This window comes from Erithacus rubecula (assembly GCF_903797595.1).
Source record: "Erithacus rubecula genome assembly, chromosome: 10".
NCBI lineage: Eukaryota > Metazoa > Chordata > Aves > Passeriformes > Muscicapidae > Erithacus > Erithacus rubecula.
The window spans coordinates 18,363,866-18,379,742 of record NC_136662.1 but is presented as its reverse complement, the minus strand read 5'-3'; the positions used below and the strand labels follow the sequence as shown (position 1 = coordinate 18,379,742).

The following is a 15,877-nucleotide window of genomic DNA, read 5'->3' as shown; positions in this document are numbered from 1 at the left end:
CTTTAGTGACATATTATAATAAGTATAATTAGTGATTACTTCTTTTCTTCTGTGGACAAAGGTGAGCATTTACTGCCTTTTAATAGGAAAATCCCTGACAGAAATTGATGTTGTAGGGAATCCACACATGATTTTGCCCAGTAACATAGCTATTCTTTGATTTTAGGGAGCTTTTAAAAATTAAAAACTGTATGTGTTCCAAGTGGTGGAATTGTCTTTTCTAGCAGCTGTACTAGTGTTTTTCATCTTCAAGTATGTGTAGAGTAATAGTTGAATCCTGAAGACTTCTGGAGGTTGGAGAAGGGGGATGAAATGATGAGCTGAAGGAGTTATTAGTAAGACAGACAGGGTGAATCACCTGTTCAAATATAGCCCAGGAGGATAAACAAATTAGCCACTGTCTCGTGGCTTTTTTCAGCTTGTGGTCCACAAAGGTGGTCTCCTTGCTTCCAGTGCTCAGCATAATTGACACCAGCCTGGCACTACAAGTGCTCAGAACTTCTGCCAGGGTTTCACTTCTTTGGAGATGAAACTGTTGATTCAGAGGCCCATTGGTCAATAGGTGTCTGAGTCACTGCAGGGAGAACCCTCTCACACTTGCCTGTGCTGGACCTGTTCTCAAACGAGTTTAATTATCCCCTCTTGTGTTTTGAGAGTGCAGTTGATGATATGCCTGTGTAGGAAGGATGCAGCATCACTTAGAGCTTATGTCTGCGGGCAGCATGATGGGAAATCATGTTTATTTTATATATGTATATGTTTCCATAACAGAAGTTGACAGCTTGTGCCAAATGTTTGGTGACTGGATTTAGACAACTTGTGCTATTAACAGACAAGGCAACCTCAAATGATGTTAGAAGAGTCTTGAGGATTTTGTAAGCCTGTAAGAGGCTGCTTTGGGAGTATGCAACACAATTGGAAGGCAGAGTTTGAAGCATTACAGATTTCTTCTATGTTTACAGACACAGGAGGCTTAAACACAGGAGTGGATCATGCAGAGCAGGTTTTTTGCTTGAGGAAGGTGTTGATCCTGTGTATGCCTTGGGATTTTCCCTTTTGGCAGCATTTTGTGTTGATTTAATTTTCCTCTCTCAAGTGGTTTTTGTTTTTAAAACTCTTGAGCAAGAGGCAGTTTCTGTTTGTTTTGGTTTGTTTTTTTCAAAATAAGAATGGAATTGTTTAATTATAGACTGCACTAGAACTTTGGCCTTGTTCTGAATCCTCAGTCTTATCAGTTTTGATAATCCAATAGTTTTTTTTAAGTTCTCAAGCCAGAAGCTATGGCATATGCCTCTTCTGAAGTAATTCAGTATCCTTAGATTGACAGAACAGCTTAGGCTGCCAAGGACCTCTATCCCAGCAAGCACTAAGTTAAGAAATATTTAAGGAAAGCAAAGTAAATGCTTTAATAGGTGTATCACCCAGATGAGCTGGCAGGCATTAGACTGCCTCACTAATGTTGAGCTCATGAACACAGATTTGCCATGCTTGTTTTCTCTAAAACCAGAAACTGGGTATTCCTTTCTCAGCATTCAGCTCTAATCTGAAGCTGCTGGTTTGTTTCTTTAGCTACAGGAATCTGCAGTGCTTCCTGCTGTACTCACATGCCTCTCCAAACTCATTTCAGCCTTTCCCTCAGGCTTCTCTGTGTTTTCCAGCAACTTTCCTAATCTGACAACTCTCTTCACTTCCATTTCCTGGCACACAGCAGTATCCTAAGTCTTGGAGAAACTTGCATAGTAGTAGAGTCTCTGGTGTGAGCATGGGCTGCTGCTGAGCATTCAGAGGCCAGATCAGGGCTGCTGCCAGGTGAGCAGAGAGTGTGTGCTGTGGGGACATGGAGCCTGAGCCAGTGGGGAACAGCCATGGCTCAATAGCAATTGTGTATGATTTTATCCCATACACATCTACCATGGAATGGCTGCATGAGCAAATAACCATTTTAGATGGCAGGCAAACAAATTTATTTGTGTGTTGTAGGTTTTATAGGCCTGTGCTATTATACTGAAGCAGATAACATAGCAGCATAAAGTCTAGCATATAAAAACCATTTAATACCTTCTTGCAGATCTTGAATTGTTTGTTGAACTCAGTTAAACAGGTTTATCTGAATTTCCAAGAGACAGGTCAGGCTAAAATCTTGTTATAATTAGATGTATATTTATATATGCACAGAATGAGTCATACAGCTTGATAATTTCTTCTTGGAGGAAATGAAAGCCTTGGCAGTTGTGTGTATTGAAGATGCGAAATGGAAAGTTATTATGTGTTGATTGGGATATCTTGAAATTGCAGTGCTTCAGGGACAATAGTTAATTGTTGCAACAGAAGTTTTATGACTATTAATTCATACTGGATGATAGTAAAAATGTGTGCAAGTGCACTGCTGCCACAATCTGATTGCTCAGTGTGGGATCTGACATGCACTGGAACTTTCTGAGGCGGAGAGCAGGGCTGTTGCAGTGTGACAGGAACACATGGTAGGTGATGGAGGGCTAGGACACTGTTATTTCAGCCAGCAGCTATGTGAGCTGAGAGCTGCCTGAGCTGCTCTCCTGAAGTCTTTCAGATTTGGTCCTGGCTGGAGAGCTGCAGAGTTAAACTCATGGAACACCTGATAGCACATCAGGTGCTTGGAGTAGAATAAGAAGCACTGAGTGTGGCTGGGCAGCCATGGTTTTCAGATGCTGTTACCTATGGCAGTGGGACAAGTGCCAAAGCTCATCATAATGAAAATGCCAATGTCCTTTGAAAAGAGAGGGTTTTTTCAGTAAGTTCTTTGGTGATAACTGAAAACTTCCCTTCTCTGCTTTCCCTCCCAACAGCAATAATTTAGGTAAATAATTAATGAAATTAGTAGGGTTTCAGGGTTTTTGGAGACCTTTTCAAGCATTTTTTTCCCTTTTTACTTTTGAAGATAGCAAAGAAAGAAAAGAAAAAATTAGAAAAAATATTGAAAGCTTTAAAGTCTCAGAATTATTTAGATTATGCTGAGTTGCCCTTTTACAAGGAATAGAAACTCTTGAAGTGAAAAGGTTCTTCTGATATGCAGCTTTCACAAGCAGAATAAATTATTAAAAGTTCTTAATTTTTTTTTTCTTCCTCTGAATTCTTTGTTATCTTTCTGTGGACAGCCCTTGACCCTAGAATGGAGAAAAACAGACAGACATCACTTATGTCTCCTCTTGTAAAGCTTCATGCTGCAGCTAAAATTGTAGTCTTACATTGCCTTCCAGAGGGCAATTGCACACTTGTGAGAACTTTTAAAAGGCCTGAAATACCATTCCTTCCCTTCTCCTTCCTTTCCTCATCTCCTGTAAGACTTTCTAATCCCTACTTTTGTTCCACCAATGTGATTCATGTTGTTTGAATAACTTCAGTTTTGCTCGTGTAGCGTTGCAAATATTTAACTCTGCTTTGGTGCTGGCAGTAGGCCTTCAACCTTGGAGAGCTTGGTGTCTTTGGAGCTGTAGTTCCTATCAGCAGTCATTCTGCAAATATTTCATGCAGCAAAGGAATTGTTCCTGCTTTAGGTATTACCTGTTTAACAGCTGACATTTAGTTCCTGGATAAGTTTGCTCTGGTGGTTGTTTCTCAGAGAAAAAAAAAAAAGAGAGAATTGCTGTGGTGTGAAGTTGATCAACTTGAGCTTGGAGACAACTGAGGAGAAAATTTCAGTTGTGCTTAAGGTGACACTAAGCAGAAAATTAAAATAAATTAAAGAACTGTTATGTTTTCATCTTGTTAGAAACTATTATTTCTTGGATACTGCCATCAAATTTCTAGTGAAAAACCTCAACAATTCAGATTTTTAGGAAAGACCTTGAATTAATGTAAGAGAGGCACTACCTAATGTGTTCAGTGTAGCCATACTGAATAGAGACTCTCAGATCAGTTTGTATTCCTTAATGTCTTGTACTTAACTAATGCTTGTGCATTACTTCTCCTTGCTCAGTGAAATCTTTATTGGACACTTTCTATAGTCCTTCTAACTGAAGTATTGAAAAAAGAAAATTCAAAAGGTTGAGGAAAAAAGCAAAGGGGTGGAGAACTCTAAAGGTAATTTTGTCCTGTATCCCCCCTCAGATTTGGGCCTAATTCTCCTCAAATTTGGTCTCATTTGCATACATAAAGCATATTCCTTGAATGTGTTAAGGTCTTGGGCAGTATATAACATTATTTATGGATTTGTGGCACTGGTCGCTGCTTTGACTTCCCGGAGGAGCAGCATGAGCAGTGGTGCAAGCTTTCTCTTGGATGTTTCTGTTGACAGATCAGAAGATACAGAATATAGCTCTTAATTCTAAATGTATTTGCTTTGAGGAATGAGTCTTGATACAGGAGACTGTAAAGAGGGCAATTGCTTTGGAGTAACTTTAAAAAAAACAAACATTATGTGATGATGACTTCCAACAACTGACAGAATTTTTAAGTGCCTCCTGGCTGTAGGATGCAGCAGAAGTACTGTGGTGAAAACTTTATAAGAAGTCTAAGTACGCGTAAAATTCTGCAGATTAAATTTATCCTTGTGATCTCTCAGCCAATGAATAGCATGAGCTGTGTATTAATAAACCTCTACCTGCAGGCTCTGTCCTGTTTGTCCATGGTTCAGATACTTTTTGTAGCATTAATTGGAGCTACAGCTTCACTTTAAGAATGAAGAGTTCTTTCAGTGATGCTGCACTAGTGCTGGAAATTAACATGCAGAGGCAATCTGACCTCCACAGGTATAATAGTCAAGCACCAGAAGAGTAAATTTAGCCCTATTGAAAGTGTGTGGGTGGTATTAAGTCCTCTGCTAAGCTAAAGTTACTTTGAATCTTTCCTGGAATAGAGTTGAGTTTTAGACCTGGATATGTTTGGTTCCAGGAATATATGCTCTGATGGCAAGAATGGTTATACGATGTAAAACTGGAAGTATTGCTATTATTTACTTGGCTTTTTTGCTGCTTTTATTGTAAGAATTCAAGTCCAGCCAGCACATTTCCTCTGTTAATTTGATTGTTTGGGTTGTTTAGCTTTTCCCTTACAGGAGTCATTAAGAGTTAGACCTTGCATGTACTTGCCCCAGGGTCAACAGAAAACCATTCACTCAGAGCTCAGGGATTTGACCTCTAGAGAAGAGTAATGGTAACCTTGTCTGATGCAGTAGTAGTTGCACTCCCCATTAATGACTGTGTGAGGATTCACTGTAGGACCCCAGAAGAGCAAGGTCATGGCAGCAGAAGTAGAGTTTAGAACAGAGTGAGGAAATAGCTGAAGTGTTAGGAAGACTAGGCTAGTCTGCAGTGTAGAAGGTGAGAAATCATTCCATTTCATTGGTGCTATTTTTTCCAGTGCTAAACTAGAATGAATAGATCATGAAATGTCTCTTAGGGGTGTTTGCTGTCTCTGTAGTGCTTTTTTCACAGAATCACAGGATGGTTGTGGCTGCAAGGAACCTTTGGAAGTCACCTGATCCAACCTCCCTGCTCAAGCAGGGCCACCTAGGGCCAGCTGGGGCTGGTTGCCAAGGACCTGGTCATAGAATCACAGAATGGTTTGGGTTGAAAGACACCTTTAAAGATCATCTTGTTTAAACTCCCCTGCCATTCAAAGCCCCATCCAGTCTGCTCTTAAGCACTTCCAGGGATGGGGCATTCACAGCTACTCTGAGCAACCTGTGCCAAGTGTCTCAACACCCTCACAGCCAAGAATTTCTTCCTAAGATCTAAATCCAAACCTGCTCTCAATTTGAAAACATTCCTCCTTAGTCTTTTAAAAGGTCTCTATCTTTCTTGTAGGTTCCCTTCAGGTACTGGAAGGCTGCAGTTAGGTCACCCTGAAGCCTTCTCTTCTCCAGTCTGAACAATCCCAATTCTCTCAGCCTTTCCTCATAGGAGAGATGCTCCATCTTTCTGGTCATCTTGATGGCCTTTTGTTTCTGCTCTTGAGAAAAATCACTTATCTCACCAAAGAAAAATTGTTGCAAGTTAGTAGGTGCTTTGAGATATCTTTCAATTTTATGAGCCTCTATTAAGTTAATAAAAACTGTGGTGAATAGACATAAGGTAAACCTACAAGATGCAAAAAGCTATTACTATGTGCCTGCTTGCTGGCACATCTGAATATTGACTTAATCTCTTGGGGTTAAAAAACCCAACCAACCAAACTTGTACAGAAAGACAAGCCTATTGCCTGTGCTTTTTACTACATTGCACATGAACACCACGACTGAGGAAGAACTCCAAATTTTATCACCTTTGTTGTTGCATGCAGCAGCTGCCTGCTGAAGGGAGAAAGGCATAGGCAATAGGGACTTTTCTTACAGCTGAAAAGTTAGGAAGCTTCTGTTTATATTCTAACATGAATGTGATTATAAGATGACAAACCATCTAGCAATAGATGCTAGCAAAGTTTCTAGCAATATCTTTTTGAAATGATAAAAATCCTGATTCTTTAAAGTTAAAAAGCTTTGGATTTCTTATATCAAAGTATAACGTTTAGCTTTTGCTTAAATTATTGTGACCTAAAAAGAGATGTGTAAATGTTATTAAGTAGATGAATGTGTGTATATATCTGACAAGTTATTTGTTTGGTACTACGTGTAGACCTTGGGCTTACTTGTTCCTGTGTCACTTATGATTTCTACATCTTTGATCATTTTGAAATGCAGTTATAATTCTTTTTATAAACTTGGTTTGGTACTGACTCTTCCCTTCATCTCTTGATTGTTCATAATAGAATTTTAAAAATACTTGTCAACACTTGTGCCATATTTGGTCTTATTTTTGCACTCTTCACAGCATATGGACCATCAGTTTCAGTTTTGCTGGAACAGTTCACTCAGGTTCTCAGTTTAATTTAAAAAGTAGCTGAATGTGCTCTTAGCAAATGTAGTTTGTGGCTTGACAACCAGCTCTCCCTCATCCTTTCTCTGTACTGTGGAAGGCATTCTATTGTTCCATCTTCAAAGCAGCGTCCTTTTTCCTCTGGCTTCATTGTCTTCAGAGAAGTACAGCATGTTTCTCTTCAGCCTGAGAGATCCCCATATGAAAGACACATAGGAGTTTGCAGAACTGGAGAGACCCATTGCAGTGCCCTTGATCCTGTCAAGAAGCACAGGTGCCTCTAGGAGCAGCCATGCCCTGATTAACTGGAGAGTGCCAGACCAAACCAGCTGTACTGGCTTGGGGGGAGGGGTGTCTGCCTTAACTATATTGTTTGAAGGGCTGCATAAGAAAACAACAGAAATTAAAATTCTGTTTTCAGTGAAGGTTCAAAATAGGTTATCATCTCTGAGAAAGCTGAGTGGGAGTCAAAAGAATGTGAACACCCTCATCTGTTTTATCAGCTAAAGAGGACTCATTTTTGTTGAAATTATTCCATAGACACTTGCACTGAGTTTGTTCCAACAGCTGAAGAGTTGCAGACTCTGGTACCCATGTGCACCTTGTGTGTGTGATCTGAGTCAGGCTGATTAATGATAGGTGTTAACCTGACATCTGTCTGCACCAGTGGATGCAAAATCAAATCTAAACATAGCACATGTAATAAGTAAATTAGACTGTTCAAGGTAAGTACAGTTTATAAGCTTGCAGAGAAGGGAGGGGTGTGGTGGTGGTTTTTAGAAAATGTCACACAATTTAAACCTTATTTTGTAACGTTAAGGCTTCGTGTATTATTTTGTAATATAAAAAGCAATATGTCTAAGACAGTGAAGTTATTTTATAGAAGATTAGACAAAGTACATATTCTTTGCTTTTATATGATTATCCTCGGGAATTTGATATTTTTGTGAATTTTTTAAAAAGAAAAAATTCTTCAGTCCCAAGCACAGCTTGATGTGCTGCACATACCAAAAAAGTCCATTTAAAATCACACAAGGGGGTCCAATTTTCAATGGCAGGAGGCAGGAAATTTAGTGTTCTGACTGAAATTCCATCTCAGGTTCATACTCTTGCAGCTTCATGTTGTGGCATATGTGGTGTGCTTGACCCTTTGGTTCTTTCTCCAGTAAAAATGATACAGGTCTCCACAGGAGTTTCAGTTAAGTCTCTCTGATTTGTAGCTTTCCAATTTTGAGTGCTTAAATATCAAAAGTGAGGTTTTTGGAAAGCATGTAAAGGACCTTATTTAAGTTAGATAATATTTCAAATTTTTTCCCCCTACATCTGGTGCTTAATTACTTTTTTTTTTTTTTTTTTTAAAGAATGAAAGCTAACCATCTTGCTGGTTGCAGTGATCAAAGACCTGGGCTTCCAGAAAAATACTTAACAGAGCATTTTTTAAAATCTATTTGGGTAGGTTATACCTGACCATGCAAAATGCAGGGGCCTTCATTTTGGAAGGAAATTCATACTGCTCTACCTGGTCATGAATTGATTCTCAAAAAGTTGCAGTAGAAAGCTCTGTTATAGGAAGCAAAAAGCTGACAAAAACGTTGGCTTCTGGAGGACACAAGCTGGCATTGCAGGCACTCTCTGAGAAGGGAAACTGGCAGTCAGTTAAAGGAAAAAGTTGCTGTGGGCTGTGGTGACCAGGTAAATTAAACACATGGGGACAGCTCTCCAAGTCTGTGCTTTTAGCAAAAGCAGATAAGCAGTGAAAGCTGTGTGAGCCCTGCATTGTGCTGGAGCTGTGGGAAGCTGCTTAGATGCATCTGCACTGTGTGGTTAGGTGAGAAGGGTGGGTTCTCACCAAAAGAAAATTCAGATGTAAAAAGAGCTGTAATCACAGACACCAAAGAAGTCCTCATGTAAAGGCAGAAGCCAAGAATTTAAAAGTCTAACTTGAGGTGCACAGTCTATATTATGCATGCAGGTGTTAGATGACAAGTGATGAGCAACCAGTTATTTCAGTGAGAACTCATAGTTAAACCTCCTTTGTTCCCTTCCTCCCCTGTATTTAAAAAAAAAATCTTGGCTCTGCGGGTTATTCTTTGACTTTAATTATTTTCCCCTCCTCTCTCACAGGATGATTGACTTTTTATTACTTTAGAGCTTGTAATAGTACACAGGCAACTTTATTCATTATTTTATTTGGGATAGGTGCATCTAAATGTGTTGTATTCTGAGGAAGGTTTGCTGAATATCTTGCTGGTGCTAACCTCTTCCTCCTTTTTAGAATGTTTCAAGGATAGAAGAAAGATAAGAGTCAGATAAATGTTCAACTGCAAACAGCAAGTTCCATTGTCTTATTCCTTGTCTCCCTTCCCCCCCGTGTGTGAGGCACACACATGCGGGTGGGTGCTCTGTGTGTGGGTTGTGTGGGTTTTTTTTTGGGAGGGGTTTTCAATATCTCTGTTTTGACACTCACTGTAAGCCAACTGGACGATTTACCATTGCCTCAAGGAGAAAAAAACCAAAAAATTCCCAAACATTTTTCAATTTCAGCCTTTGAATTCTTTTATTGGTGGCTAGGTTAACAAGAGTGAGAAGATGTAAACTTCTCAGCAATCACGGTATGGGGGGAGAGAGAGGAGGAGAACTGAATACTGTCTTGAGCACTAGAATTTAGTTTTAGTTCTGTATATGAAGAGAGGCAGTCCAGACAGGTACTGTGATGCTGGCCACTTTAACTTTTTGTCTTGGAATTCTTTTCTTACATATTTTTAGTAAATTCAGTTTGTATATAGTGCTTTCTCTTCTTTCCCCATTTTTCAGCCTGAGTCCAAGGAAACATACTCTCCAATTAACAAGAGTTCTGTAGTTTCACTTCTTCATTTTGCTTTATTTATCAGCCATCCTCAACATTCAGAAACTGAGTTGTACAAGAAAATTCCTTTAATGTTTGCTTTTGCACACCACTATTAATAGAGTATCTTCGTGCCTTCTGTAATTGCCAATAAAGTGTTTGAGCTCCCTCAAATATAAGTGGATGTGGGAGTGTTGAGACTTGGAAAAGTACTCTGAAACAGCTCAAAGAGAGTATTCCTTGTGCAGAATTTAAACAAAGTTTGTACTATGAGAGGTGTTCATGTGCTGTAAGTTTTACTCTCAGTATATCCTTATAGCTGTTTCACAGACTTCAAAAAGTGAAGCTAAGGGGTTATTTTTCTGCCATCCTGCAGGCATATAATCTGTGGGCTGCTACTGCTGGTATTTATGTGGGGAAGGTGAGAAAGACCTTATTTAAATGAGAGGCTCCTTGTCAGGGACTGCAGCTTCTCAGCAAACTGAGTCTAGTATGTTTGAAATGCTGTCAGTGTGGATAGAGCCTTCTGCTCTTAACAGAAGTGTTATTGTAGAGATGCTGTTTCTCTTGCCTGTGTCAGCAACAAGGTACTTTCTCTTCTATGCCTTTGTGCTAATTTATGCCATATCCCAGATTCTTATCTGCACTGAGGCTGGGCTCCACTTAGAATCCAAATGGTTGTGACTTCATTATAAATGCAGGGGTTTTTGTTAGACCTTCTTTGGCTTTCTGGTTTTTTCTGCTAATATAATTACAGGAAAAATGGTTATCAAGGTCAGTTTGTATGGATATACTGGGAGTGTTTTCCGGTTCCAACAAAATAAGCTTATTTCCTGCAGTATTTCAGCCCTGAGTATGAGTGAGCTTCCATAAAACTTTCTTCATCCATATGGGTTGCAGCAGTGCATTGTTGCTATGTGCCTCAACTGAAGCTTTACCAACAAGAATGTGTTTGTAGCAGCAGGCAGCCAAGTGAACATTATATTTTGATTGAATGAAATGACAGAAAAGGGCTAAATTCAGCATAATGACCATAAGAGCTGCTGGAATTAGAGAATTAAAGGAAGACAAATCTTGCTGAATTCTTTTCCATGCCAACGCTTGAATGTTTGGAATGCAACAAGTGGTTTTCATTACAGCTCCTTCCTGAGTTAGTGCATGTTAATTCTTGTTTGCCCTTATAAAAGAAGCCATGCCTGTACATGCCTTTTCAGAAGGAGGAGCCAATGAATTAATCAATACCACAATTGGCACAGAAGAAGAAACAGATCTGTTGCATTTCTTGGCTTTTGGTTCTGGGTTCTGATGAGTGACCAGGTTATGGCAATTGACAAAGCTGACCCTTTCCTCTGTGAATAGCTAGCACTGTTAAAATTTATTTGAATCTTGTAATGGCTAACACCTTTAAAGAAAAGACATAATTTTTTATTAAAGAACAGGATTGTTTGTATTTGTAGAAAAGCAGAAGAGAAATTGATTTTAGGTTAAAGATTCTTTTCCTTAGGTTTTCAGGAACTGAAGAGCAGAATTATAAGGGGGCCTTCAGATGAAGACTTTTGGCTTTGCTTCTGTTCTTTCTTTCAGTCAAGCTGTTTTTCCAAGCCACTTGTGCCCTTCTGATCCCTCATGAAAAACGTTGAGCTTTTGTTCTGAAATGTGTTTGCTTCACCTGTGTTCCCTTTCAGTACTTGTATGTTTCTTCCTGGCAACATTAGTTGACCTGGCCAAAAGTATACTCACACAGCCCAAATTCAATATCCAACTTGTTCTGTTTCAATGATTAATTTATTTTGTTTCATACAATCAATGAACATGGAAGGTTACTGCTCAGAGGTACTTGGGTCTGGTGTTTTTGTAGATTTTTAAATTGTGGGATTTTTAACAACTGGAAGTCTATGAACCAACTTCAAATTTTACAAAATGTGAGCTTGATGTCTTAGTCAATCTCAGTGTGTCAACTTGTAGCATCTCATGTTGTAGTTTTGAACATAGTGGTACTGTCTTTCTTTTCCAGTTCTGCACAGCTGAAGCTAATGAAAACAGTTTGGGGAAAGGAGTAAACTTCCAGTCCTTCCATGGTAGCTAATTATGTCAGTTGTGACAGAAGGCTTGTACAGAAGGCTTGTACCTTGGCTTGTACAGAAGCCTTCAGAGCAGTCACTTAGAGACTGCAGAGTGTGACAGATGACTGTTAAACATATGAGAACTGAAGGTGAGGTTGTGTCTTCCTTGAGACAGGTGGTTTAAAACTGTTTCTAAACTTCTGGAAAAAAATTGAGGGAAAAGCTCTCAACTTCCTTTTTATTAGGCATGAGAGTTACCTTCTTACTTCCAGCATTAGAAGTGATACAAATATGTAAGCTGAACAGTGTCTATTTTGACACTGTTCAGTGCATCTGTCAATAGTGTCTGCAATACTTTATTTTGCTTTCCAGGTCTCCCTTCAGGGTACAACTACTTATTTTGGGTTTTGCTCTGATGTCTTTCTTGCATCTTCATGCAGGAGGTGCTACTGTCAGAATTCTAGTTTCTTTTCTTCTGCATCTCTACCTGTTTCTTCAATTTGTTTTTGCAGTATATTAATTTGTTGCTATCTCAGTGTTTGTCTTGTAGTGTTCTGGGTCCCTGGATCTTTTACTCTTTACTTGCCTGGTTTGGTTTGCCACCTTAAATGCACTCTCCACACCTATTTTTCTTAACCACTTAATACCTTGTCTTTGGCAACATTTGGCCAACAGAACAGGGGTATCTTGTCGTTATTTGTTACTTTTTAAATGACTGACAGTGACATTTAAAGTCATCTAAATAGCAGGCCAATTTTTTTTTCTGGCTTTACTGTGCAATATCTGTTGGCTTAGTTATATCAGACCTACACACTGAAATAGGATTGGTTTTCAAAATAGCATTGAAAACTTTGCAATTCCCTTCAGTCTTCCTGCTCAGACTTGGCAATATTTGGAGTCTTTCTTTTTGAGAAATAACTGCTAGAATTGTGTGAATCTGATGTGCATTTTCTTTAAAAACTTCTAGTTCTCATATTAGTGTTTAAAATTCTATCTTGGATTTTGAAGCTAAAAGCTGACAGCTGAAGTTGGGTATTATCTGACAGCTGAAGTTCATTATTAGTCTTTTGAAATGAAGCGTGTCATGCTGTGCTTAAGTACTATTGTATGCTGAATTTCTATCCATTCTTCATTTCATATTCTTGAGTCTGATAATGTGACTGCAACAGAGTCACAAGGTAGCAGTCCTGTTATGCTGGTTTTAGGTTAAAGTAGCATTTCATAGCAGTAAATGATAAATTAGAAATCTCTTCAAACTTTGATCCAGAAGTCATCTGTGCTTGGCTGGGCTTTTGAGTAACTTGTCCTTCAAAGAAGCTACTGCCCTCTTTCTTCATAACATTTGGGAGGGGTAAGAGAAATGTAGTTTAGCTGAACTTTTGTTTTCACAACAAAGGTATGAGCTCTTACCTTGGATATTTCTTTAAGAAAGAATATTTTTGTGGACTAAGATGCCACAGTCTTTTAAACCGGTGTTCAGCTTGCTGTGTTAAGTTGTAGTAAATGCAAAAATAAACAACCTATAGCTGTTGCTTTCAGAATGGCAACCAGATAAGCTGGCTGTTAGTGTCCAGTTACATGACAGAAAAGTAGCATGAGGAATAATGGGTGGCTGTTTCACTGCAACCTGATGATACAAGGTTTGAAAAGGTCTGAACACTGCTCCATTTAGCTATGATGTCTCTAAGAAGTGTAATGCCCTTTGCTTTCATTGTCACAGCCCAGTCAGATCTGTGTTCCAATTGCTTGTAGACTTATGTGATGGCTGTTGTTGTTTTTGTAGTTGAATAATGCTTTGACATAATGTGTGTGCTGTAGCCTCACTGTACCAGTACTGTGTCAGGGACAGAATAAAATCCAGTGTTCTCTTTGGGAGGAGGTGCATTTTCTATCCTTCAGGATATTCTTACCACACAGAGCTGATTTGTGCCAGTAAGAGATTGACAACAAGTATTTTTCTCATTCAGTTGCACTGGCAATTAGGAAGTAATGTACATAGTTTTGTGTCTGTCCTGAAAAGGCATTGTTGAACTCCCCTGAAAAAAATAGGCCATGAGGCTGGCTATTTGCATTATCAGCCTGAATGACTGGAAGAATTGCATTACTTACATGACACTGAGGGAGCACTGTACAGTGCTTGCTTGTCTTAGGAGCAGTTCAGGTCTCTGCATGCAAACATTACCTGCTAGCCAGCTAAAACCTGAGATCAGCTAAAGCCTTTAAGATATCTAGGAAAATCTTAGTTCAGTTCTTCACTTGATGGGTAAGCTCATGTGCTTCATAGGCATAGAAATCAGAGCCAAAGCCAGAACTCACATCTCTGATAAATAAGGGCTGTGCACTTGCTGGGTGGCAGTTTTGGAAAGGAGGCCTGGAAGGCTTTGTAGATGTGCTGGAAACAGGTTTTACTGTTGCTTTTGTAGCTCATGGATGCTGTGTCCAATGTGTGTGTCAGCTCTTGCCCAGCCCATGCTAGAATCTAGTCCTTGCAGTTAAGATGGGTGAATGACCCAGCAAGCGTGCTGCAGGAATGGATATATTGGATGCACTTAACTAATATGGCAACAATGGATCAAATCAGTAGGCTACTGTAATGAAAAGGAAAGCAAGAGCATGCTCGATACAGTAGCCAGCTATTGTCCCATTTCATTGTTTGTGTCAATACTCTTAGGGGCTGCTTGTTTATTAGCATTTCTGGAGCAATTTGTGTCATGGAATGGCACAGTTCAGAGAACAGAAAATGGAAGCTAGGTCAGTGATTCCTTCCTCCCTCGTATTGTCTTTCTGATGAATTTGAGTATGGTGGTGCTTTATGGATGGTCTGTTACTGGCCTGTCAGAAAGGTGAAATGGTTTGGGATAATTGCTAAGTGTCACTTTAAAATTGGGTTATTCAGCCAGGTGCTTTCTGTTCCAGGTTGGTCAGTATTCTTCTGATTTGAACATGACTGGATGGGAAGTACTGTTCAGTCTTTCAAGGAGGCTGGGACTATACAAGAGGTTACTGTAGAAATCTTAGTTGCTGTTTTTTCCTTGAGCATGGTAGCAACTTTGTTTTTTTTTTTTTTTAATCAAATGTCATTGATCATGAGTTGTTTTATTTTTTTTTTTTTTTTCTCCCCTGTGTGCTCTGTAAGGTCATCTAGCTCCCTTAGGGGTTTAGATAAAAGAAATGAGAAAGATCAAAGCTGGAAAAGCTGAAGGCAGCATTGTTTCCAGCACTGAACCAGGTTGGCCACAGCTCTAGTTGGTCTTGAAAATCTCCAAGGATGGAGATTGCATAGCCTCAGTGACCTGTTGCAGAGCTGCTCTGCTCTCCTGGCACACGAACTCCTAGCACAAGGAACAGGTTGTTTTGGAGAGAAGGGAGGTCATGTCCTGGAGTGCCAGTGAAGGTGCTGCTGTGCATGGGCTGGGATGAGCCCCCCTCCCGAGGGATGTGCACAGGAGCCCCCGGCTGCTCTGAGGCTCCCCCACCCCATGGGCTCTGTGCCAGGTAAAATCTCTTGGTGCCTCTGCCCCCACAGTTTTGCCTCCTCAAATAGTTACCTGTGAAACCTGTGAATATGCTGAAAGCATTTTCAGAATTCACTGGTGAGATCAGCAATGGGTGGACCCAAGCTGTAAGGAAGAAGCTGTTTCTTGCAGACTGTTCAGGAGGTGACCTGTGACCCCCAGACTTACGAGTAGAATCCAGGTTGTGTGTTCCTTCTTTGCTGTAGCACAGCCTTAGATCAGCTACATCCATCCACACTTTTTTTTTTTTTTTTAAATTTTTTTTTAGCATGAGAATGGTTCCAAAAGCTTTGTCCAAGTGAATGACACAGTAAAGTCATTTGAAAGATAGTTGGAGACCTGTGTGGCAGGGAGAAGTGAAGTTGGTGCAGGGTGGTGCAGGGCTACATGGAGCAAATTGTCCTGTCTGCTTCACTTAGGTTTCCTTGACAGAAGTCACTGCATTGCTGCCAGGCTTTCCTTCTCTTTGCCTGGTCACTTTTGGGGGCTGGGAGTGTAACAAGAAGCTGCTTAAACCCTGCATAGCTGCTGGTGTGGTATAAAGGGTCTATACATAAAGCATAAGCTGTGCTGCTGTCATGATTATTCAAGGACTGGAGTTGCCATGTCTTAACCTGGCTATAT

At 39.8% G+C, this 15,877-nt stretch overlaps 1 protein-coding gene across 4 annotated transcripts in view; it reads left to right on the top strand.

Annotated features, from left to right (window-relative positions):
* The window catches only part of TESK2 (testis associated actin remodelling kinase 2), a 110,792-nt gene that overhangs the window by 69,069 nt on the left and 25,846 nt on the right, over nucleotides 1-15,877 (top strand). The gene's annotated exons all lie outside the window — the stretch shown is intronic.